The following is a 25,129-nucleotide window of genomic DNA, read 5'->3' on the forward strand; positions in this document are numbered from 1 at the left end:
ATGCCCGATTTCACAAAAATAGCAATCCGTTAGGATCCGCCAGTTAAGTGATGATGTGTCCATTTTTTTTCAATTTCGTTTTTTTGTATTTTTCACTCGGCATACCACCTCAGCAGGGCCCGAAACTTACCCATATAACCCATTTTCATCATCTATTTCACCCATTTTCAAACCCATTTACATATAGACCATATCATACTCTAAAACAATCATAATCAAACCAAACAAGATCTGAAATGGCTCAAAACCAAATCAAACCAACAAAATTCCCATCCATATTCTAAACCCCATGTCAACAAGATCTGAAATGGGTCAAAATCGACCCGTTTCACCATCTTCTTCACTCAAGAAACTAAAACAGTACTAATCTGATGATGAAAACCATCTTCTTCACCCATTTTTGGTTTTATTTTGTTTTATTTGTACAAATTTGATTTTGAACCCTAATTTGAGATAAATAGAGGGAAATGGGTTCGAAAATGGGTAAAATAGATGATGAAAACGGGTTATATGGGTAGGTTTTGGGCACTACTGAGATGGTATGCCAAGTGGAAAATGCAAAAAACGAAATTGAAAAAAAAATAGACACATCATCACTTAACTAACGGATTGCTATTTTTGTGAAATCAGGCATAGTACATTGATACATTTGTGAAAAAAAATTCTATGTTGATACAAGTGTTAATAGGACCTAAATACGTTGCATATTTCTGTATTTAAACCATTATTAAACCCTAACTATTATTAAACAAATAAAAATCTAAATATTAAACCTTAAATACATAACATAAACATTCAATGATGACTTCATTCAAAAACATAAATTCAAGAAAAAAAAACTATACCTGTAGCAAAAGCTCCAAAGACCACAATCCTACAACCAAGCTCTAACCTCCACCAAGCTCCATCAACTTTAATGAAGTGACAAAGATGAGAGAATGATAGAGATGAGAGAATAAGAGAGACAGGTGAATAAGAGAGGTGAGATAACGAAAACTGACAGAGTGAATAAGAGGGGGAGTATGAGATTGATTGTCAACTTCCCCGCTTATTTTAGTCGAGCTCTTATTATCTTACAGCAACCGTTGCATCGGGGAGCCAGGATGTCGACACGTGTCGAGTAAATTTCAATTTGGATTTTGAGTTTTTTTGTGTGGGCACGAGATTTGCATGCGAGGGGTAGTTTGGCCATTATGAAAATGCACGATGCCAGACAGACAACAATGGATAGTGAAACCTGGTCAACAACGGTCAACTAACGGTAGGGGACCTAAAGCTAAGAAATGAAACACTTTGGATCCAATCAAACGGCAAATACCCTTATTATTATTGGGGGACCTAAAGCTAAATCACCCAAAAAAAACTCCTCTCGACTGCTTCTCCTCTCCCATCTCTCTCAATTACTCGGGTTTGCTTTGTATAACGAAGAAACAACCCAACATCCACTTTCTTGCTAGGATGAATTTGCTGCGAAGGCAACCTTGATGGGCACGTAAAGGTTAGCCTACTTATAATTGTGCAAAAATGTTGCGATTTATTTTTTTGGCTTTCTGATTGCATATTCCAAATACATTGGCCTCTGGATGAAAATGAACCTGGACATTGAGAAAAGAGATCCACCACCCGACCAGGACTTATCCAATGTTACTCAGATACCTCATGAAAATACGACCAAACAGTAAATGATTGACCGACTGTACAGCTATATAATCCAAGCTTCCTCCAACTTTATTTTTTAGAAGACCTCCAAGCTGGGTGGGGATTATCACTGGGGGATATTCCTCTATGGTTTAACAAATTCACCAAATTGAACTGACATTTTACCCTTATTTCATGGAGTGCACAATAGAACAGTGCAATTTACTGTTGAAGGTATCTTATTTGCTTTAAATGCTTAAGGTGCCCATGCCCACTCTTTAGTTCCAAACTTTAAATCTTTCAAGACATAATAAATTTCCTTATAAATTTCACTTATTTGTTGATGAACACATTTTTCAATATCTATAACATGCATATATTTGTACCATCCGAAGTGCTCTGACCATTTTATTCCGATTAGCTTATATTATTGTTAGATTCTCAATATGCTAGAATATAGAATATAGATTCTCAGTATGCTAGAATATAGTGTATTGTTTGTTAAGTGTGGGATGCGTCTATGAGAATAAGGTGATTTGAGATTATTTCTATTATAGAACACGTGAGACTTTAAGCTTAGAGGGATAGAATCTCAGCAGGAGGCTCTGGTTGTGGCAGAGTTGGCACTAGCAACGACTGATATCATGAAGCTTTTTAATCTGCATGTGATTAAAAGGTGGTTGTTTGTATGTGTGTTTGGACCTTTTTCTTGGGGGTGGGGGTTTTTTCCTGCTTAAGCTTGGTGGGAGCATTTAGCTGTCTAGTGTCTACTAGAACACAGATTATATTTTGTGCACATGGATCCTAGATATCTGTGAATCCTTACCGTGAGGAAGATAATTTTTTATTTTCTCCTTGGACATCAATCTTGCTATCCCATGGAAGAAACTTTTGCCTAGTTGCAATATTGTTCTAAGCGATACCAAGCAAGAAATTAAATAAGTAAATAAAAAATGTTTATGTACATTGCACCATATTTTATTGTATGTAGTTCTGCCACTTCTCATTATTAGTGTTTCAATATACGGTTAATAACTTGCAAGATTGGTCAGTTTTGTCTAGAATTTAGACATATGGTTGATTAGTTGCAAAAGTGAATGTTGTAAGTGAAGTTGGACATGCATAGGCGACTCAGATCATGTGGGGCGCTTGGGGCTCATAAGCTTGCAAGCAGTAAGTGAAAGTAAAAGGCAATAATAAACTCAAATGCTAAAAGTTCAACTTTCATGGTAATTATCATGTGCTTGAGTGATACTTCTGTCTAGAATCTCTTCTACCTTTTGATATGGCTTGATGGTGGCGTGCTTGAATTGATCTGCAGTGATGCTTTGGTTGGGCGTCCTTGTTTGCATGGTATTTCTTTAACATCTGGCCTGAAGTATTGGATGCATGTAGCAAACGCAGGTTCAAAGGCCCTACTTACCCTATTGAACCTGTGGAACCAGTCAGTCTTGACTACTTGACTAGTACTTAGTCACTAACGTGGAAAGGATACAGTCTCGAATTTTCGTTCATTTGCGTTTTCAGTGACTAGAACATTTCAGTGCTAGGTTGTTTTTTGTTTTTTGTTTTTAAGATATATTATTTGATCAAAAATTAATTGTACACAGGATATTATGTGGTTCAAACACATTAAAGTTTGCAACATAACAAGCGAGGTCGTCATTAATATCTTCTCATAGATAGTAAATTCTATGAATGTAATAAATGATTGAGTTTAGAATCTATTTCATTTGGTGTTGGGTGTTAATTGATTATTATTTTTTCCTTGTAGATACAATCTGCATATGCTTGTTATTGAGTACAATGGACGTCGGCATACATAAGCCAAACAGATAATCAATATTGCTGAGCTAACTGTTTGAGAAACTCTAGATTTGGCTCCAAGATTTCAAGGAGCAAGTGATGGCTTTGCAGGTTTGCTACTCCCTTATTTCTTTGTTTCTAGAATTTACACTTGCAGTAAACAATCAATAATATTTTCCCAAGAAAAAATGTTTCTCATCCTAAACAACTATTTCAAACTGTATTTATATTTTATGCATTCATAAGTGAATGTTGAGTAACAGTTTTCCCTTTTATGGTTTGTGGTATGTGTATGTTGGTAGGCGACTCAGAGCATGTGGTATGTGTATGTTTACTCTACAATCAGTAAGTTTCTTCAACAAAATATTATGCGAGGTGAATCTCGTCTTTGCCACTTTTAGCAACTCCAATATAGATTGAGTTCTAAACATGGCCAAAGCATGAGTGTGGTTCACAAAATACTTAACAATAAGTTTTCCTCTTTTGCTAGTGTTTGTGAACCAACAAATTTGTTCGGCTAAATCTTTAAACATAAGATTTAGAGTTTGTACGACACAAGGCAACCAAAATATATGTTTATGTACCTTTACCACCTCCTTACAAGCAAGCTTGCAACTGGCTGCTTTGTCCGTGACAACTTGTAACAAGTTTGGCGGCCCAACCTCTTCAATTGACTTCAACAAGTATCTTCCAATAACTGGTCCTGTTTTTTCTAACCCCTTAAAACATCAGCATACAAAAACATTGCTCCACTACTATTCACCACTATGATGTTGATCAACGGGTATTTGACGTGTTTGACATTCGTCCATCCGTCCGAAACAATGGACACCCCGTGAGAAAACCAAGTGGCTTTAACATTAGCCATATCATTTTCAACATTTCTTTTGCACTCATTCGACAAAGAAGTTCTTGCTTTCTCATAAGAAAGAGCCTTGTAACTTGAGGTCCCTTGTTTATAGCTGTAACCATCTCATGAAATTGAGGACTTCTCAATACAATGAATGGAATTCCATTAGCACATAATCACCTTAGTATCATCAAATAAACTTGATCTATGTCCATCTTTGCGAAAGCATTTTCAAGCGGACTCCCCCATAACAGTTGTTGTGGCTTGGTAAGTGTAAACGATTTCAATTATGAAGACACCTTTGTTTTTTTTCTGCCTCATATACTTTCTGTTGCACCCTTTCATATTCAGCCCTATTTGTGAGCAACACTGTGCAGCGTGCAATTTCAGCATTCTTTCCTGGTGGACAACCTAAAAAATGATAATGAATAACTGTGTATGTGTACGAACTGGAAAAGCTCTTTTCGTAAAATTTATAGGACCATTTCTTTGTTACCCTGCTTGATTTTGGTTGAGTCGCAGAATGAATCACTTCATCTAGCAAATGCTTCTTTTTGTTGTCTTACTTTTAGCTTGCTTCACTAGTAGTGGTGCTTTTGGAGCATTTACCACTAGTATTAGGAGTAGAATCTTCTTCATCTGTTGCGTCATCCACCAAGTTCGGAACTTCGGTATCTTTTTGAGTTGCACCCTGAATATTGTCTTCCTCCTAAGAAGGATAAATCTTGTTCTTCTCTTGATCTTTATTTTCCAAATGAGATCTTTGTGAATTCTGATGGTGATTTTTAATGGTTGGTTGTATAATACTAATAAAGTGAGGAAGAGGAATAACGTAGATAAAAAGAGATGTAGAGAATAAAGTTTGGGAATTTTGGAGGGATTTATAAAAATTTTGGAGGGAATAATAGATTTTGTTGACTCCAGTTTCTAATTTCTATATTAATTGTTCTTTAGTTGGAACTTGTAAGGATTTTGGAAACTAAAATATTCATGAAAATGGTTGGGAATTGGGAATGTGGGCTAAAAGTATGTATGTTTTCCTTTTTAAAACAATTCACACTCTGGCTTTGGGCCTTGACTAGAGTTTAGAGCAAAAACCTTCCATCTAAAAATGTTTAGATATGCTAAAAAGCTGCAGCTATTGTTTTATAAACTTTTTAAAACCCTAAAAATTAAACCATCTTCTTCTTCTCCGCTGAAACAAAACAAAACTCAAATAAAGCTAAGCTAAGCCGCCACTAGTCAATGGAGTAGGAAGTAGATTATTACGAGAGAGAGGGAGGGAGAGAACATGAGACTGTAGTGACAAATAAAAATTAGTATTACATAGCTATTCTTCTTCTTTCTTGCTCTTCTTCCATGACAATTGGGACGCTGAAATTCGTGTTGGATTTGCGAATGTACCTTAAAAGGGTATGAACAAACTGATACGGGAAACACAAAGGGTGGGGACAAATCTTCCATCATTGATCGGTTGTATGCATCCCGAGTTATTTTCATTCCATTACGGATCTCGGGACAAGATTTCTTTGGCCCAACTTTTTCTTTAGCATTTTATTTTTAATTTTTGAACTAGTATATATATTTAAAAAGATTTGTGGTTTGATATTTGATGATGTCGCGATTAGTATGACATTTAATGCGCTTTTTGGATGACAACCTCTGTTGCATGGGTACGCCCTAATTTCCTCTGTATCGCGTACCCGTGTCCTGCGGACACTGGTACGGACACCCGGACACAAGCAAAACAGACCCTAATTCTCAGATCTCGCCGTGTCCAAATCGTCGTACCCATGTCCAAACCAGACACTCCGTCCCGTATCCATGCAACACAGATGACAACATGGTAGTATGGAGGTGTTAGGTTTTCGCCAAGGACAGTCTCACATGAAACCTCGTTTAAAATGCTATTATAAGGACTGTTTTTTAGGGAGGGCTATTTCCAGGAAGTGTTTCCGAAGAAGGGCAGTTTTTAGAGATTATATGCTAAATTTTTTGGGGACTTAACTAGATATAATTTTTTGACGATGACTATTTTGTTAAAAGAATAGAAGTGAGAACATGAAATTTTCAGAAGACATTCCCCTTTCTCCATTTTCTTCCAATATAGCTCATTTAGAAAGAGAAAGAAAAATTGAGAGGAAATGTTACTTCGAGATGATTAAAGAGTTACTTTTAGTGAAACCTTGTAATTATAAATGTGGGTAGCTAAATTGAAAAATGAAATTGAAGATCAATTGAAATAGAAGAAGAATTTCAGGAACTATTTGGAGCTTGAAGAATCGTTTTTGGTTTTTAGAGCTTGCTAGCTAATTCTTGCTTTAGTGAGTGTCTCCCATATTTAATTTCTTAAATTCAAAATTTTCTTATGGGTTTGTTTAAAATCCATGTTGTGGTTTTGGGAAAAATTAGAAATTAGAGTGGGGATATTGGTTTTTATTAGTTATTGATCTAAAAACTTGAGTATCTCATGGAAAATTGTATGGAGATATTAGTTTAGAAAACCCCCAAAGTTGTAGTAGTTTTCTATTTTTATTTTGAATCCATATTTCATGAATTCATAACCTAGTTACCTAGTTATGTTGGAAGTATTAGTATGGATGTGGGGTATATTGAATGTGGGGATTTAAACCTGAATCTTGACCGGTTCTATGTTGAACCTGTTCAACCTGAAAGTATTGACCCTGGTAGTTCCAACTCCGGGTCAAAGCAGCCGGTTCAAACTTGAATCAGTCGAGTCTTAAAATCATTGTTCCAAAAATAAGGGTCCGTACTAGCTAGAGCTTGTAAGTAAAATTAGGGTGGGGATGTAGGGACATTTGGAAGTTTGACACATACAAGTTTACCGTCGTTGACACACTTAGAAATATTTGATTTCGTCTAATTTTTTCGTGAGGATAATCTCTCAGCTTTATTGAAAATCTCCACAAGAAATAAGCCGAATTGAAACTTTTGACCCCCATCAAAAGTTGTTGGAAAATACCCATTGTCCATTCATCTTCATTGTTATTTGAAGACCACATTTGGTAAGGTTAGAAATTTCAGAATAACTTGATATGTGTGGAGATGATCTATGTATTGATGATATCCACCAAAAATCATCAAAACCTCATACTTTGTGTTGAATCGAATTGCAGCCCATGAAATTTAACTTTCAGCTTTTACAGTATTCTCATCACTATTTCTTTCCTGTTTTTTTTTTATTGACTTGGTAAATAGATTTGTTTCAACACACAGCACTGCCAAATATTTAGTTATGAAAATCACCATGCATCTTAATGAGCAACAATGTACGTGTCAGTAATACTCTGCAACCAGTTGACGCAATTATGGTTAGGTTCAATTGGAATACTAGAAACAATTTCATAGTATTGTTTTTCCTTTACAACTAATGTGGGCCAAGTATTGTTTTTTGGATCAATATCATAGTATTGTTTTGCAATTGAATGATGCATGTGCCTGGGTTGAAATTTTAGGCTGCAAATTTTCTTCTTGAGATTAAATTAGGTTCTACGTGATATTCAATTTTGAATCTAATCTATTCTTCTCCACTATTAGTATATCATTATAAACCATGCATCTTTTTTTATCATGGTCCTACTCGACCAACTTTACTGATTGTACTCCTCTATCCCATGATGTGTTTCTATGAGTTTGGGAAGGGCTTGTCAACTACAACTTCAAATTCAGTAATAATAAGCTCCCTTCAATTTGTCAACGGTTTATTAAAGGCGGCAAATAAGTAAATATTGATCAGAAGAAAGCCCAATGATAAAAGATCTTCTACAGTTACTACTCTGCAGTATTTGCAGAAAGGTACGATCTCCTGTTTATTTTATCTTTTCATTTATATTAATTGCTGCATAGCTTTTGGTTTTCTTCAAACTCGAAGGGTTTTAGGTAGCTTCTTTTGGCATGATCAAACTATGCATGGGACTTGGAAAAGGCAAAGAGTAAGTTGCATGCTATTACACTATTTATTTCCTCTCATTGATGATAAATTGAAGCCTCGGCTTAGTTTGAACAACCTGTGCAAATAATACTGTAATTGATCCATAAGTCCCTAGAATCCCTCCCGTGAAGTAATTGCGGTATTATGGGGTATTCTCCTTGGTTTTCTCATGATCTGGGAATACTTGGATTTATCAATTGTGGGGTGTTCTCAACAGACTTTCTTGTATTCTACATAGCAAGAGTGTTGGGGAGAATAAAGAGGGTTCGTTCCAATGGATAGGTTTTGGTTTCACATGTTGCAGTCACATTTCTCGATTATTGAGTACTCTGTTAGTTGTCGTCACTTGTGCTTTTCTTTGGCCTTTTGTTCTTGTTTATTGGTGATTGTGCATATTTTCTTCACCATCCATGAATTCACGATGTACAAACTGCCGTTATTTAAAGTCATTTCTCGTAACTTGCTGCACAACCAGGAGTTTATAATGATAATATTTCACTGTAAAATGATCCATCCAATTTCATAAATATGCATCAGTGTACTGCTTAAGTACAACTTTTGAATAAGAAACAACTAATACAAAATGAAAGGGGCTCCTAAAAGGACATTAAATAAGGACCAAATATAAAATAACTACAACTTCACCTACAAAATGATTTAAAACCTAATCTTTTGTACATATGATCTACTAACCATAAAGAACATCTTTACAAAAATTCAACTCGTTTGACAATTTTTAACATTGGTAAAAGATGATTGCAAAAACTAGATATTTCTGGACCGTTAGATATTTTTCAAAAATGGACAACAATTTTTATCTAAGTTAGAGGATATCAAACGAGTTGAATTTTTGTAGAGATGTTCTTTATGGTTAGTAGATCATATGCACAAAAGATTATGTTTTAAATCATTTTGTAGGTGAAGTTGTGGTTGTTTTAGATTTGGTCTTTATTTAAAGTCCTTTTAAGAGTCGGGGATATATATATATATATATATATACATATATATACATATTCTTATTTTTCATACACAAATCTATCATGTTCGATTTCATTACCAGAATTTGGTACATAAAGTTATTGCCATCTATTTTGTTGATTGCAGTTTCGAGTCTTGTCTTGTTCATGACGCTCAATGTTTTTGCTTTTGGAGATGAACGAAATAAGAACTTTTCTTGAGGCAATGAGAGCCATGATAATATTGCTTGGGCATGGTCTATTTCTGGTTAGCTGCTACGAGTACCTCACTCTATTGTTGAGCTGTTGTATGGTCAGGCGTTAAAATTACAAAGTTGGAATGTCATTTATGAAGGGTTTTTTTGATGAATACTGGATAGTTCTTTGTAGAACTGGTCAAGCAATGGGATTTGTGTTTTTTGGTTCTCTTTTATCTTATGGGCAACACGCAATTTCAATAGTGTACTGCTACAAGATGGATGGATTTATGCTCACTATGTAGGGCTAGTCATCAAGTTGTTCGTGAGTAACTCGAGCTCAGTTTATCGAAAGCTCGACTCAAACTCGCTCATTCAATAATATGAGTCGAGTCTGAGCATATTTTAAAATTAGAGCTCGAACTCGAGACGCTCGCAAGCTACTCACAGTTCGCACTTTACATAATTAACGCTTATTTGGGACAATTATTTATGTTAGTGTGTTGGATTATAATTACTATTGATTGTATTTATAATGTGCACACTTTGAAATGGTTGTTTGATAGTGGTTATTGTGGTATTAGTGAATTGTAATTACATTTTAGTATTTTATTTATATAAATTTAGCAAATTATTTTGGTCTTGAGATAAAATTTAAAATTTATTTGTGCTCAATTATTTCGAATTTATATATAATACAACTCAAATCAAACTCTAGAACCTATGATTGAATTCAAATTTGTAGTCTAGAAGAATAGGAATCTAGACTCATTGAGCTATTCGAATGAGTCGAGTTTGAACACGAAATAAAATTAGAACAAAATTTGAGCTCGACTCGAGAAATACACTAGCCGAACTTGAGCACCTACTCCTAAACAGGAGTAGCTCGATGACCAGCCCGGCACTATGGTTTCGAGACTTTACCACTATGGCTTCGAGACTTCACATTTGGGCAAACTTGTCAGACACAGTCAAGATAATTTCTCCCACGGATATGTCATTGACCTGTTCAACCTGCATCAATTATTTTGATGAGAGTTGTTATGGAGATAAGTGTCTTGATATCTGTTAGTTTATGTCAATTCAATATTTTGTATAACTAATTGCATTCGAGTATAAATAAACATCCTCACCCACCTGAAGAAACTAGTGAGAGAGTTTTCTGTCTTTACACTGTATTAAGCGTTCGATCCTAACATTTCACTTCGTCTGCTACGATGGTACCTCCCCCCTTTTCGATATAACTGTTCCATCCACTGCTACTGCACTCCAATCAACCCTTATCCAAAATCTTATATTTGTGGAGTGTGGACCTCGACATGATCATACTTATTGTGGCTGAGACATTATTGAAAGGTATGACCTTGATAGGTGTGTTGATGAGACCTTTACTCGCACTCTTCAGCAATTGATTCCGTTATGGATCCAGCCAATTTACAATGACATAAGCAAGATTGTTCTCATCGACTGTTGCTATTCTACTGTGTCCGAAACGGTCTTGCACAAACTATGGAATTGAAAGTACTTATAATAAACAATCTAGTGGTTTAAATAATCTTGTGGTCCGAAACAATCTTGCACAAACAGTCTTGCTATTCTAGTCAGTGATTTATAATAAACAGATAAAATTGTTGTTTAAACTCTTTACAAATATTTCATTTAAGTCAATTATGTTTATAATAATGTGAATGAATTACTGTTTATTTATTTTTATATATTTCATAATTTTAAATTGAATATGTGTAAAAATAAGTTAAATTTGAATGAAAATGAAACTAAGTTGATTAATAGAAGATTCAAGAAGAAAAAACCCAAGTCAAAGAAGTAAAACATAAATAAACCTAGATAACAAAAATGCTTAAAAGTCAACAAAAATTCAAATAAATATAACGTTTGACTTAAACCTCAGATTAAGGCCTATTAGATGTCAAAACGATCAGCTCGAGAAGATCTTTCTAGTGATATAAAGTACGTTTGCACATAAAAATAGACAATAATGGTGCTATAGTAAAACACGTTATCTTTTAACATATTTTGGGTTTGTATGTATAATGTAATAGACTCTAGTGATATTTTTGGCACATTAATTAACCCACACATGTGAAACATATAAAAGTAGGATAGCCTCCAAATCCAATCATATTTTATTGAGAATTGCTAGCGTCCTACCTCTTTTAAGGGGTAGGACCATCCTACCCAAATAAAAGACAAGCTAAGAGTGACTAGTTACTTTGCAAAAAATTTAGTGAGTTTTACTCAGTCCTCAACTACAAATTCTGTCAAGCACCACCACCACCTGCCGCCGTCAACCGTCGAGCACCACCACTTCCACTATTCTCATCTTCTTATTATAATTATTTGGTGTTGTCTATTTATTTCCCTTTTTCTTTTGATTTCTCTTCTTAATTTTTCTTCATCCTCTCTACACACCACCACCAATGTCTACTATCAATGCCACCATCATAGTTGGATCTGAAATTTAGAGAGGGGGTTATGTTGCCGAAGTAAAATTATTCTATGGTGGAAGTGGTAATTCTTCATTTTTTTTAAACTATTAACTTATTAAGTTTTAGTAATTCTTCATTTGTTTAAAGGGGATTAATAAACTTGGGACTTTGGCTTGATTGGATTCTGGCGGCCGGAGAATCTGTAGCAGGGTTGAGGTGGTGGAGAATGGGTAGAAGAGGGTTGGGGGTGGTTGGTAGGTTAGGGGGTTATTTGAATTGAGGAATTAAAAGTGAACTAATTGTGAACCAAGGATATTGAATAAATAGAATTTGAGATTCCCCCAATGCTTCTGCAGTCGGTCTTAAGGTTGATGATGTAAGGGTAGCACTGGAGTAATGTTGTTTTCTGTTGGACTTGGAGAAGATGGAGTTAACTCACTGATCTAATGTTCTTTTTGATGGTTTGAAGTGGTGACTTATCTAAGAGGTCAACAGGTCATTTGGCTTGTTTGTATTTGGGTTAGGATGGTCCTACTCCTGAAGAGGGCAGGACGCTAGCAATCCTCTATTTTATTTTCATTAGTTCATTTACTAGCATTTTTTTTAGCCTTCGTTAATACAAACTTTTTTAGTTTTTATCTTATCTAGTTTTCATGTCTTTAATTCTTAGTGTAAGAGTAGTTCTAATGACAATAGGCTAACTTCTCTTTTTATGGAGGGTTTAATAAAACCGATTGGAGGAGAAAACTCCATTTTAATGAAAGTAACTCTTGTGTAAAGTTTTCACAAGTTCTTTCTCTAGGTTAAGATCCAAAATAACTAATGTGGAGAAGAAACTAAGAATTAAGAAGATCATTTAGAAAAAGATATCTCATTTTTTTTCTTCATACTAATTGAGTATAATATAGAGATAGAAAGTCTCTTCTAGCGATTAAAAGTTGCACATTTAGTTTGGTTTGTCTATAAATCAAAATAAATGTAAAGGCTTACAAATGTTACATCTTTTTAAATAGATGATTCAACTCTAATGCTGAAGTTGAACTCTTTCACATCTCTCTCCCTCTTAAAATTTTAATTGTTTTACAAGTTTGTGTTTTAAAATCTCAAAAAACAAACAATCCAAATTTCTCTTTTCCCCCAATTATCTTCTTCTTACTTGAAAATTTTCCAACTTATTTAAAAGAAAATTTGGGTTGTTTCTTATATATATATATATATTAAGATCAATGAATCACGTTACTAGGGTGGCTCTTGAGAAACACTAAGCTCCAAAATGACTACCACGCCTTGGCTCGAGCTACAAACAAAAGCTCCAAATCAATGCAGCAATAGTTTCTTAATAGTTTCTTAATATATATATTATATATATATATATATATATATATGGCAAACTAATAAGTTTGCTTCAATTCCCACTACACCAGATATTCGAAAAAAAGACAAGAATACCGACGCCCTTCTTTAGTCTGTTATGAGCACGCACCACGTGTGTCGTTGAAGTCCCTGTGAGGCGTCGGATCAGAACCCATAGATAAAAAATAGGAGAGGACAAAAAAAAAAAAAAAAAATCACTTTTCACTTATTCGTTCTCTTCACAAAAATAAGAAAACCCTCGCTCTCAAATCGCTCTCGAATTGCAAATCATTCTCGAATCTCAAATCGCTCTCAAATCACTCTCTTCTCAATCACATATCATCTCTCTTCAGGTAATTTTGATCACTTAAATTGATCTTTTCATTTCGATCCCAAATAAATGATTTCAGTTTTAATTTCGATCACTTCAATTGATGTTTTGATTGATATCGATCACTTCTTAATCATTACAGATTGTTCACTTTCAGCTGTTTGATCATTGTTTTAATATCATCAGTAAGTAAACAAACCATGCTATCATAGCCCTAAATTTTTGTATAAATGTTAAATGTTTATTTTGGATATGTTTTATACATGTCATAGTTATACCTCAAGCTGTTTTTGTCTTATTGGTTTTATACATGTCATAGTTATAGGGATAAGAGCTTGAATTAGGATGTTAGTTCATTTGTTTGTTTAAAAGTTGTCTACGCAATTCAACGGAAAATTAAGATTTCCTGTTCCAATTTGGCAACAGGGTAATGATTTTATGAAATGGGTCCGAGTTAATCCAATTTGTTCCATGTCCTTACGTTTTGCGACTATTGTGACTTATCTAATGGAGTACAGGTTGGCAGAGTGTTCTATCTCACTTTTTCTTTAGTCCTATATCATTGTGTGGTATCTAAGTGATTTTTTTTTTGTTTTATTTAGGATATGGCAGACCTTCAGATGATAGAGGTATACTTTAATAATTTTTTGTATGTAAGTTTCATTGAATATGCTAGTTTCATTGAATCTGTGTGCTTGATGGAAGAATTAAGAAGAGTTAGATACAGATATTGTGTTTACCTGTGCTCATTGATATTGTGCTTGATACTGTTATCCCTTTATATTAGTTCCTTTATCTAAATTTACTTCTGTTTGTAAATGCTATAAACGTTGGTGGCATGGTGTTGAAATCATGAATTATATACATTTAGATATCGTTTAAAAATTGCATGTCTCTTGGATGCACAGGAAAATGATGTATGTGGGACTTTGTTACAAGCAACGAAGTGACCTATATTAGAAACATGATTGAACCATTTTTAATAAGACGAGGTAGATAAGAAGAAGTATCTGGCAGTACTCTCATTACTCGACCATAAACGATTGTGCTACTGGTTGGTCAAGGGAGAATATGCAATAGGGGTGGTGGAGGTCAAGGTGTTGCAGCAGTTGGGTTTAACATGCAGTAAATGGTTAATCAGTAATTGGTGGCTAATTTTAAGGTGCATCATATGATACATGTCACTTGGTGATCTAGGATAATTTGTGGATGTCACTTGACATGTAGAGTATATTGTATAGGATAGAATCTTTGTGGATCTACCAGTTGAGGTATGGTCATTGGCGAGGCCTTCAAGCAGGAAGTGATTCAAAGCCAGCATAGTTGCCTATGGAGGTCCTTTCTTTTTACTCAAGTCCTTTATGTTTGGGATGCTTGTACTTTTATCAAGGTTCATGTATTATTTTATTTCAAATCTAGATTTGCAAGATTGTCGAGGGGCAGAGATATTTTAAAATGTTGAATGAGAAGCAGGTGACTGCCATGTTAAGAGCATCTTGTCAGCGTCCCAAGCTAAAGGAGGACAATATCGAAACGGTATGCACCACACTAAGTTTGATACCATTAAATCTTTTTGTTGGTACTCATCTCTTCTTTGATAATTGACATGTATAATTATGGATAATTTTACCTATATATATAGCTATCATATTTATATTACTGTTTCATTTATATCCCATTTTTATATCATTTTTACATAATAAAGATACTTCCTGTTTTATCATTGTTCCTATCATTTTTACATAATAAGGATACTTCCTGTTTAATGTATAGCTATGATAATTGACATGCTCCTATCATTTTGACATATACATATATAGCTATGATAATTTTATTTCCGTTTTCATTTTGTTTCCATGCAGCTTTGTTGACATGTGTGCTGCATCTGTTCCTCCTGAGATTTGTGAAAGGGATTTGAGGTTCATTGACGAAATGAGAAAAGGCGATATCATGTCTGAGAAAAAAACTGTTCTAAGTGGCTTTTAGAAGGACCAGATTCGCATTTAAGAGAATCAATCTTATTTGCTGAAGAGAGAACTGCTGATTTATTTGGAGCACATCTATGTAGGGTCACTAGAAAGAGACCTCAACATGCAGGGGTTGCAGCTGGGAGTAGGTAACTCATTTTTATGAAACTACTATAGTCTTAACTGTTCTTTTGAAGCATAAAAAACTACTAAGATATAAATGAGACATGCAAAACTTGCTTTACTTACATGTTCAATTCTTACTGATCTCTCACTAAACTCTCTCCTCCATCCTCTATTTTTCTGTTAACAATTTTTTGATTCCCCCTTCACACGTCATGCAGAACCGATATTATGATATCTTGTATGAACACAAGATTGAGTAACTATAGCTTGTGCGGTAATGAATATTTTTTAGTACGTAATGAATATTGTTTGCAATAATGCTACAGGAGCCCATCTACCTTCCAACAAGTTTAAGTGGATTTTGCTAATCTTAGAGGAGATGATGACCACGATCGGGGAGGAATAACTAATTCACTATGGTTTGAATTTGGTTTTATGTGATCTATTTCGACAAAGATCTTGAGCTTTTTGGTATGATATTTTTTCGGTAATAATTCGATCGAAACTTACACATCCTTTTACATGAAATAATAATAACCGTAGAAAATATCGATTTTTTATCGATTTTAGATCCAGTATATGCGTGTTTAAATGGAAATTGTTTAGCATAATTAATCGATGATTTAGGTTTTTTAATAGTTTGATCAGATTATTTAATATTATAAATTTGAGTTTATGTTGTGAGATTGTTGTCTGTTGATAATAATTGATATGTGTCTACCTGAAGGGTTTGAATATGTGCATGTCCAAAATTTGTTGTTCTAAGATATTAAAGTTTGTTTAGGAGAGCTTTCTAGCTGTGGACGGATGAGTTGGTCATATAATTAGTTGTTTCACAGATCTAGTGGCATGGAAAATTAAGTTTAGCATTGAGCACATCTTTATTTGCTTTTAAACACAGTCCTTGTTTGGGTTATTTCTATTTTAAGTTCAGATATTTGCGTTGTTGACTTGTTTGGTGCAAATGAGCTTATTTAAGGTTTGAATCATGTGTAGGGAAACACTAGATTTGAAACATGGAAGAAGATAAGGATACACAGGAAACTCCCACGAGAGGAAATGAATGGGAAGTTGTGTCTCTGACAGCTTCAGCATATGCAGCTGCTCCTGGTCTAGCAGGGCTTGAGTCAATTCATACGAGGCCGTTGGTTAATTATGGATAATTTTTTGAATTGGAGAAGTAGCTAGTTGACTTTGAATTATGGTGTTTGGTTATGTAGTTTGGGCTCTGGTTATTTTGAGAATGGTTATATTTGGGTATGGCTGTGTTTCTAAAGAGATTTTGGGCCAGGTAAGAATGGATCCAATTAATCTGTACTGGGTGGGCTTCTTTTGGCAATGATTCAGTAGATATTGGGCTAGGGACTTTTTTGGTCCTGATTCGGCCTTTTTTTAAAAAAAAAATTAAAAAATTAAAAACGACACATGTCAAGTGTCGTAGAAAAAAAACGACTGCAAAAAAAAACGGGTCACCATACGACACCCAAAAGTGTTTTTTTTTAAAAAAACAACACATCTATCATGTCTTTTTTCAACAGATCTGGTGCAGTGTCCTTATATCAATAATAATCAGTAAATAAAAAGTCTTGCTGCTTCTGGGAACCTTACACAATGATGGTACGCAAGGCCCAAAATTTCGATATCGGTTAATATATCGGTGTATCAAAAAACCGAGATATATCGGATATATCCGGTTTTTTGGTGACCAGTTCAAACTATTTAAAATATCGGATATATCAGACATATAATATCGGAAATATCAGAAATATATCGAAAATATCAGATTTATATTTAAAAATAGTAAAAAAGTCAACTGATATATATCGATTATATCGGAAATATCGATTATATCGGCGATATAAAGTTTCATATTGGAAATTTCGATACATCTCGGAAAAAAAGGGGTTCAATATTCGGTGGATATATATCGAAAATATCGATATCGGTGTACCAATTTACCGAGATATATCGGCGAGATATCGGATATATCGGCGATATTTTGGGCCATGATGGTACGTGGTCTTTAAGGAATAAATTCTTCAGTCTCGATATGACCTTATGATGCTATTATTGTAACTTGTAACTTGTAAGCAATGACGATATCAACGTGGAAGAGAACTCAACTAATAACCAGGTATGCGGCTTAACTCTTAAGGCCTCCACGCATGAATTAAAGCCACACTGTTTTATGAATTTAGCAACTTTAGGACCACTCAGAAAGTCCGTGACAACTGATTCAAGTACATCGTGAATTCGTGATGCAATGTGGCGCTACCTTTGTTGCGTCATACATAAGTGTGATGATCCAACCAAGTGTTCCAATAGAATGATGCAACATAGGGAATGATTCCTGACCCAATAAAGCCAAAAAGGTTTTCCTTCGTCTACCAAAACACATGACATTAAACTTACCTCTTATAGGTGCGGTTTTCATCAGATGAGAGTGGACTGGCTCTGCGTGTATATCTAATTTAAGAATCTCTGGCATTTATAAACATTAAACGTTCCTCAGCCAATAGCCCAATATTGTTCTTAAACTTCATGTTGTACCTTAAAACTTTAGGTGTCTTCAGCTTTTTCGTTTAAGAAAGACATGAAACTCGTTACAATTTCGACGTTATGATATATTTATAAAATGAAAAAAGATGACTGGATTGGATTATGGGAACCCAATAATCATGTCAAATTTATACCACATGTCCTGAGTTAACAGGAAGTTAATTTTTCTTTCTTATTGATCTCAATTATACAGACTTATCTTCTGAGAGAAAAATCAAGTCTTTGACAACAAAAAAAAAAGTAAAAAGAAAAGTCCAAAGAGGAATCAACAAATAGACCCATCAACCAATCTCTTCTTCTTCCTTTTCTAGCCTCTAGTATCTCTTCTTACAAAAGGTACCCACAATCTCATACTCTTCAAATAAGCAAAACAAAGCCAAAAAAAAAAAAATTTAGAACAAGGAGGCTTCTAATATTTAAATCACTTTTTTTGACTATTTCAGTATTTCCTTACTAGAGCTTCGCGAGGATTCTTGTGTTTAAATGGAAAAAAGATAAAAAAGAAGGGAGTTAACTTGCTGTTAACTCGGGATACGTGGTATAAAGTTTTACACTGTTACTGCCTTACTGGTCCCATACAGTAAATATTACCACGAAGAAAAGCGCAAAAGAAAAAGGGTTATGTACTAGGTGAGTAGGTGCTCTTTCCATCTCAAAAGACCCTTAAAATAGACCAACACTGGCAGAGGAGTTTGGCACATAAATAGTATCGTTGCACAGAACCGTTTTGAGTGTCTTTTTAGATTTTGACTGTCAAGCTTAACCAAACTCGCTGTATATAAAGTTTCATTATTTCCCATGCTTATAACTGTTCAAAACAGCTTTGTGCTGAGCTAACTGGATGACCTTATTGCATGGCTAACGGACTAAGTGGCTAGCCGCAGGACTGTTAACAAGTGTACATAATTACACTGGCACCCGTATGGCCGTATATGAGTAATTGCGTGGTAGATTTGGTACCTGTTTTATTTTAAATGAACAATTTAGGCATCTTGGGGCATAGTTACAATATTTTTGATTTTTTGTTGACCAATGGCACTCTTGCAGATATTTTGGATGTGCATTTAGGCAGCACTAAGGCTGTGAGTCTGTGGACAGTGTGACCTACTGACCTAGGTTGATGCTCAACGCACAAGGGTAGAACCAATGAACCATGACCAATGGACTATACCCAGTATTCGAGGTGACTAGTCACTTTCTTTACCCAATTCGGAGTTAAAGCATGATCCCATTTATGTGTTCCACAAACTTGGCGACCACTAACCTATCATTTTCCCAGCCCCCACGTATCTATATCAATATACTCATAACTCATCTGACCATCCACGTATCATTATCACATTGCCAACCAATTATAGTAGAGCTCATTATAGTAACCTCATATATGAAGAACCACTGGTCCATCTGCCCCTCAATTATCTCTCTATATTTTCCTGTACGTTCCCTTTCATCCCTTGCACCCTCTACTTTTGGCGCAACCAAGAAACACTACTTTGCATTCCACCAATCAGATCAAAGAAGACCGAAAATGGACCCCACTTAAAATCATAGGTCATAGTGCTCGTACTCACTTCAGCCCACCCTACCTTGTTAAATACACACTCCCAGTTAACATTTTTGCTAGAGAGAGAGAGAGAGAGTTAGATGGGTGGTGGTGAGAGAAGAGGGTGCTGCACCCAAAGGTGTGAGTATGGTAGTCCAAATTTGGATCGGATAATGGTAAGATTCCGACCTATTGCACCTAAACCTGTTGTTCATAGTGGGTCTGTTTTTTGTCCAGGAAACAACGATTATGTTGTCGTCGCCAAACGAAGATCAAAGCGAAGGTACGTCAAACTCAACAACAACACAACAACAACAACAACAACAACAACACAAAAAGTCAAGTACCAAGAGAAGGGAAATCTTGGAAGGAAAAAATAGAAGTGGGTCAGATCCATCAGCCAGAGAAATGGTAACATTAACATTATCTTTGTTACCTGAGAGCCCAGGTAATAAAGGCACACCAGTGAGGCCATCAAGGTCAGATCTCAATGATCTAACCGCTACCAGAGCATCAAAAAATGTTTTATCAGATCAGACGGTTGTGATGCAGCATGGGGTGAGATCAGTAGGCTCGCTTGTAATTGTGGAAAGTATGGAAGGAGTATGGAATCACGACCCAGCTAAGAGGACAATCGATTTAGAGAACGACACGTGTCCTGGGTTTCTATCTAATGGTTGTAATAGTGTCTTGTGGACAAATCAAGCGTATAAGATGATGGTGGGCCATGATCATGAGATGGTGTGGTTGGTGATGAAAGAGAGATTTCCATCGATGTGCTGGGCGTTTGTGTGCCGTGTGAGGTTGCAGTACAAGGCGAAAAATGGAAAGAAGTCGATGATAGTACCTTGTGATGTGTGGAGAATGGCTGGTGGAGATCTTGCATGGAGGTTGGACGTTCAAGCTGCACTTAGCTTGGGTCGATAAACTAAATAACCATACCATCACCGATACCTAGAGATTGTAAATGTCCACCACTAATTTTTATGTGTTAAATCGTGCGGATTTTTATTCGATTCTGTACCGTGTCTGTCTGACTGGCGTGCAATTTACTATTCTACAGTGTAGTCACATGACGAGCATGGGATTTTGACGTAAGCTCAATTATCTGTGTATTATTGCTTAAGCTCAATTTTATTTTTATGTTTTTTCAAATTTTCAGGTTGTAATTTGAGTTTTGCACTGATAGGGCTCAAACTCGACCTGTCCCGTTGTACAAATAGTTTGAGCTCCACTCAGTTTGACTCATTTTGCACTGTGAGTTTGAACTCAGGTTTGAGTTCATATTTAGTTTTACGTGTTTGAACTCTAACTCGAGCTCATATTCAGAAAAGAAAAAAGTGTATAAAACATTAAATTCGGTTGGAGTTCATGCTCAGTTATGTTTGTTTGAACTCAAAATGGAGCTCATATTCAAAAAATAGTGTAGAAAACATTAAAATATTACATATGTATGGACTTATAAAATGAGTAGCTCTCTAACTATTCAAACTCGAGTTTGAGTCACTCGTCATTTAGAATGAGTTTTAAATTAAATTCGTACATAATTTATATTTTTGTGCAGACGAGTTTGAATCGAGTTGAGCTCGAGTCATACACGAACAGCTCGGCTCAAACCCTACCACTATGGCACTATGGTCTAAAGTGTGTGAAACCAAACAAGAAAGTTAAAATGTGGAATTAGATAAAGAATCAATCAAATTTGAATTGGACCCAAATTTATTACATTAAAATTTGTTGCCATGTAAGCGTGAGCATTCAACTTTTTGTCATCCTGGATAAGAGTGAGCATAGGACAAACAAATGGTAATTCAAATGATGGATTTTTCTGCCAAGAGTTCTCTTTTAAAATTTTAGAGTCTACATGAAATGCTGGAATGATATTGGCGGAACGGTTCTAGCAAGAAAAGAGAAGATGGGTAATTATCGAAAAAAAACAAAAAAGAGAAGATGGAACTTGCAAGCTATGAAAGATGGGTGCGTGGAACTTTCAAGAAAAAAAGGAAGCTTCACGAATAGTGTGATTGTGTTAGACTATGGATGGAGATAGAGGAAACAAAAGTGATGATTAAGGATCACCGAGAAGTATTGTCTAAACCAAATGATTAAAAACAGAGAAAAACGATCCTGGAACAAGAAAACACCATTTTTTTCAGTTGTCTCAACAAATGAGCAGAAAAAACGGAATGAAAAAAAAAAAAAAAAAAGGCTTATTTTAAACTTTTTATTTTGTGAACCCATTGATATTGATTAGGGTGTGCATGGATATCTAATTACCCGACTCCAACTGGCATCATTTATAGTGTTTCTCCGTCTTAAAATGTTAGACCCATTAAAAGTGGGTATTTAAGAATGGAACCGATAAAGATCCGAACCCGTTAAAACCGAAATCGGAACCGATTAGTATGATTTTGATATATAAAATTTAGTATTATATTATACTATATAAATTCAAACCCAAACATTATAATATATATATATTTTTTAGGTTCTGGGTCTTCAATAACAGAACCGATAAAGATCCGAACCCGTTAGAACCCAAATCAAAACCGATTAGTATGATTTTGATATATAAAGTTTAGTATTATATTACACGAAATAAATGCAAACCCAAACATTAATATATATATATATATATATATATATATATATATATATATATATATATATATATATATATATATAGTTTTTTTTTAGGGATAAAAGTTTACTAAATATATAGAGGTAGCATAATAGTGAATGTATGTTATTAAATGCATGTTTTGTAACATTATATTGAACATATGTATTATAAATATTAATAATAATCAATGTCAACGACTACATGCACATATACTATGAATTAATTAATACACTGTATGTATTAACTAATAAATCTGTACATGATAATATTTATATAAGTGCACGTGCTTGATATATATATATATACAGCCCGGCTTCTAAAAGGACCTTAAATAAGTACCAAATCTAAAACACCCACAACTTCACCTACAAAATGATTTAAACCCTAATCTTTTTGTAAGATATGATCTGCTAACTATAAAGAACATCTCTACAAAAATTCAACTCGTTTGACAATTTTTAACACTGGCAAAAGATGAATGCAAAAACTAGACATTTCTAGACCTTTATATATATATTCAAAAGTGGAAAACAATTTAGAGGATATCAAACGAGTTGAATTTTTGTAGAGATGTTCTTTATGGTTAGTAGATCATATGCACAAAAGATTAGGGTTTAAATCATTTTGTAGGTGAAGTTGTGGGTGTTTTAGACTTGGTTCTTATTTAAGGTCCTTTTAGGAGCCGGGCTGATATATATATATATATATATATATATATATATATATATATATATACTAGAATTTGACCCGTGGCTACGCCACTCAAGTCATTATGACACATGTAAATTTAGTATTATGCACTAACTTTTCCAACTATTTTTTTTTTACATTTAAATTTAACCTATTTGTCCTTATGATACCTTGAAGGCCTTAATTAAATATCCCATAAAAAAATCATTTTGGTTTAGCATATATATGTATGAGAACAACTACAAATTAATTAAATTTCTAAAACCAAATTTCTTTGACTACACATGGAGTGTCATTTCTTCACTAAAGACAACAAAATCATTGACTATGCAAGTATCATACTTTTTATTTTTCCCTTGGTTCTTTTGATAATGATATTGTAGAGATCTTTTTCTTGAGTTAGATCATTGAAGCAGAGAGTTATAATAATACATAGGAAAGCCTACGCTAAACAACCAAAACTAATATTACAATATAAACCTACCATAACTTCTAGGTTTCCCTCTAAAGCGCCGCATCTCAAGTCTCTTAAGTCTTACTACATAATTTATTCACTATAGCATGTCAAGGAAGTTCAGTAGTAGTATAAATTTAACTTGTGGCAACAAAATATTTGGAAATCTCATCAACTTTTATGAAGCACCCAATACTTGCACTTGCCTTCGCCCTAGCTATTAGCCACTTATAAATCTTGTAATCAGCATCATGCAAAGCGTTAAATGCTTATATTCCTAAATTAAAATGTTCCTAACTTGTACATGAATTTAAAAGTAGTATATCATTAGGCCGAAAAACAACTACATTGATAATCATGATCTTCCATCCAAAATCAGTAACATCAACAACAAATGACTTGGAAAAAACTTTACGTGTCAATGTCCATGAATGAAAACAATAGTTTGACTATTGGGACAACAATGTGTACGATGAGGACTCACACTAACAAAGACTTAAATGTCACAAATACAATTCTACAAGTCGTGTCATGCTCAGGCAAATATGTTCTATGAGGCAGTTCATAAAAAACCTTTTGTAAATTGAAGTAATATAGTATGGGACTAAGAAATTTTTGAGACTAAGCATAATGCAAACTATAGCCTGAAGAATGAGAAAGAATTATTCAAATGGTTCTTTCCTAACTTACTAAAATGCTATTACATGAACCATATGATGTTTTTAAGTATTGCTTTATTATCAACACCTCTATTATAGTACGTATTATCAACATGCACTTCGTTGAGTAAAGACTAATGGGAGAGTAAATATGAAATGATTGAGCACTATGACATATTAATGTACATAGTCATATACATGTGTTGGCTTGAAGTACTAACATGTCTAACACTGTTTTAAAGTTCCTAAAGCAAAGACACTGAAACACCTCTATTATAGTATGTATTATCAACATGCTACATGTTGAGTAAACACCATAATCTAATTCTCTAGTCCACTTTATTAAGTCAAAAACATTGAAATAACAACTAACCAAACTTTAAACTCCAATTACTTCAATTCTATGGGATTAAACAAAGAGAAAATTAAAAGAGACAATTGAAGTGGAAGCATGTTATCAATTCATTCCCATAAATATCTACTGCTATCAAAACAATTAACCGATTAGTATGCACACACCTTAGGATTTGAAAGGGAATCAAAGTGTCTATGCATGCAAATTTTTCCTCTCCAATCCAAATATTTAATAACAGATTCATTAATACTCTTAGACATCCCAAATATGCCATATTCACCAAGATGATTTTCCAATATAGTATATATGGGACTTCTAGAAAACTAATCCAACCAATTCAGCACTTAACAAATCATGTTAACAGTACTTAAGCATTAAAAATTATCTATGATTCAGGACCATTATAATTAAAAAAGAACAAAGAGGGTACCTATTATCTCCACTGTTTGAAGATGGTTAATGAAGAAGAATTGAACCAGGAGCTTGCTAGAGAGCACATTTTTTTTTGGACGAGAAGAGGAAGGTGAGGTTTTTTCTTGTCGTGAAGAGGGGAAAAATAGGGGTTTTATTTTGGTGAGTTTTTTAGAATAAGTATGATTCTTAAAAGAAATTTATTTATCACC

At 34.4% G+C, this 25,129-nt stretch overlaps 4 long non-coding RNA genes and 1 pseudogene across 6 annotated transcripts; 3 read left to right on the top strand and 2 right to left on the bottom strand.

The window, feature by feature from the left end:
- Nucleotides 1-1,320: 1,320 nt before the first annotated feature.
- LOC147496953 (uncharacterized) lies at nt 1,321-10,030 on the top strand. 2 transcript variants are annotated; one of them, XR_015194975.1, is made up of 4 exons: nt 1,321-1,498; nt 3,413-3,555; nt 7,948-8,110; nt 9,351-10,030. It is a non-coding gene; the product is annotated as an uncharacterized LOC147496953 (long non-coding RNA). The 2 variants fall into 2 exon arrangements; XR_015194974.1 differs by having other exon boundaries at nt 1,322-1,498; nt 7,957-8,110.
- On the bottom strand, nt 3,562-4,945 carry LOC147496954 (uncharacterized; annotated as a pseudogene).
- Nucleotides 10,031-10,109: 79 nt separating the features above from the next.
- Nucleotides 10,110-11,033, bottom strand: LOC147496955 (uncharacterized). Its single transcript, XR_015194977.1, has 2 exons — nt 10,537-11,033; nt 10,110-10,413 (listed from the first exon to the last, which is right to left on the bottom strand). It is a non-coding gene; the product is annotated as an uncharacterized LOC147496955 (long non-coding RNA).
- A 2,319-nt stretch (nt 11,034-13,352) lies between these two features.
- LOC147496956 (uncharacterized) lies at nt 13,353-16,941 on the top strand. 2 transcript variants are annotated; one of them, XR_015194978.1, is made up of 7 exons: nt 13,353-13,552; nt 13,673-13,715; nt 14,772-14,865; nt 14,950-15,066; nt 15,393-15,646; nt 15,950-16,094; nt 16,620-16,941. It is a non-coding gene; the product is annotated as an uncharacterized LOC147496956 (long non-coding RNA). The 2 variants fall into 2 exon arrangements; XR_015194979.1 differs by lacking the exon at nt 15,950-16,094.
- Nucleotides 16,942-19,588: 2,647 nt separating this feature from the next.
- LOC147496957 (uncharacterized) lies at nt 19,589-20,880 on the top strand. Its single transcript, XR_015194980.1, has 2 exons — nt 19,589-19,866; nt 19,963-20,880. It is a non-coding gene; the product is annotated as an uncharacterized LOC147496957 (long non-coding RNA).
- The last annotated feature ends 4,249 nt before the right edge of the window (nt 20,881-25,129 follow it).

The sequence above is a fragment of the Coptis chinensis genome, chromosome 5 (assembly GCF_015680905.1).
Source record: "Coptis chinensis isolate HL-2020 chromosome 5, ASM1568090v1, whole genome shotgun sequence".
Classification (NCBI taxonomy): Eukaryota; Viridiplantae; Streptophyta; class Magnoliopsida; order Ranunculales; family Ranunculaceae; genus Coptis; species Coptis chinensis.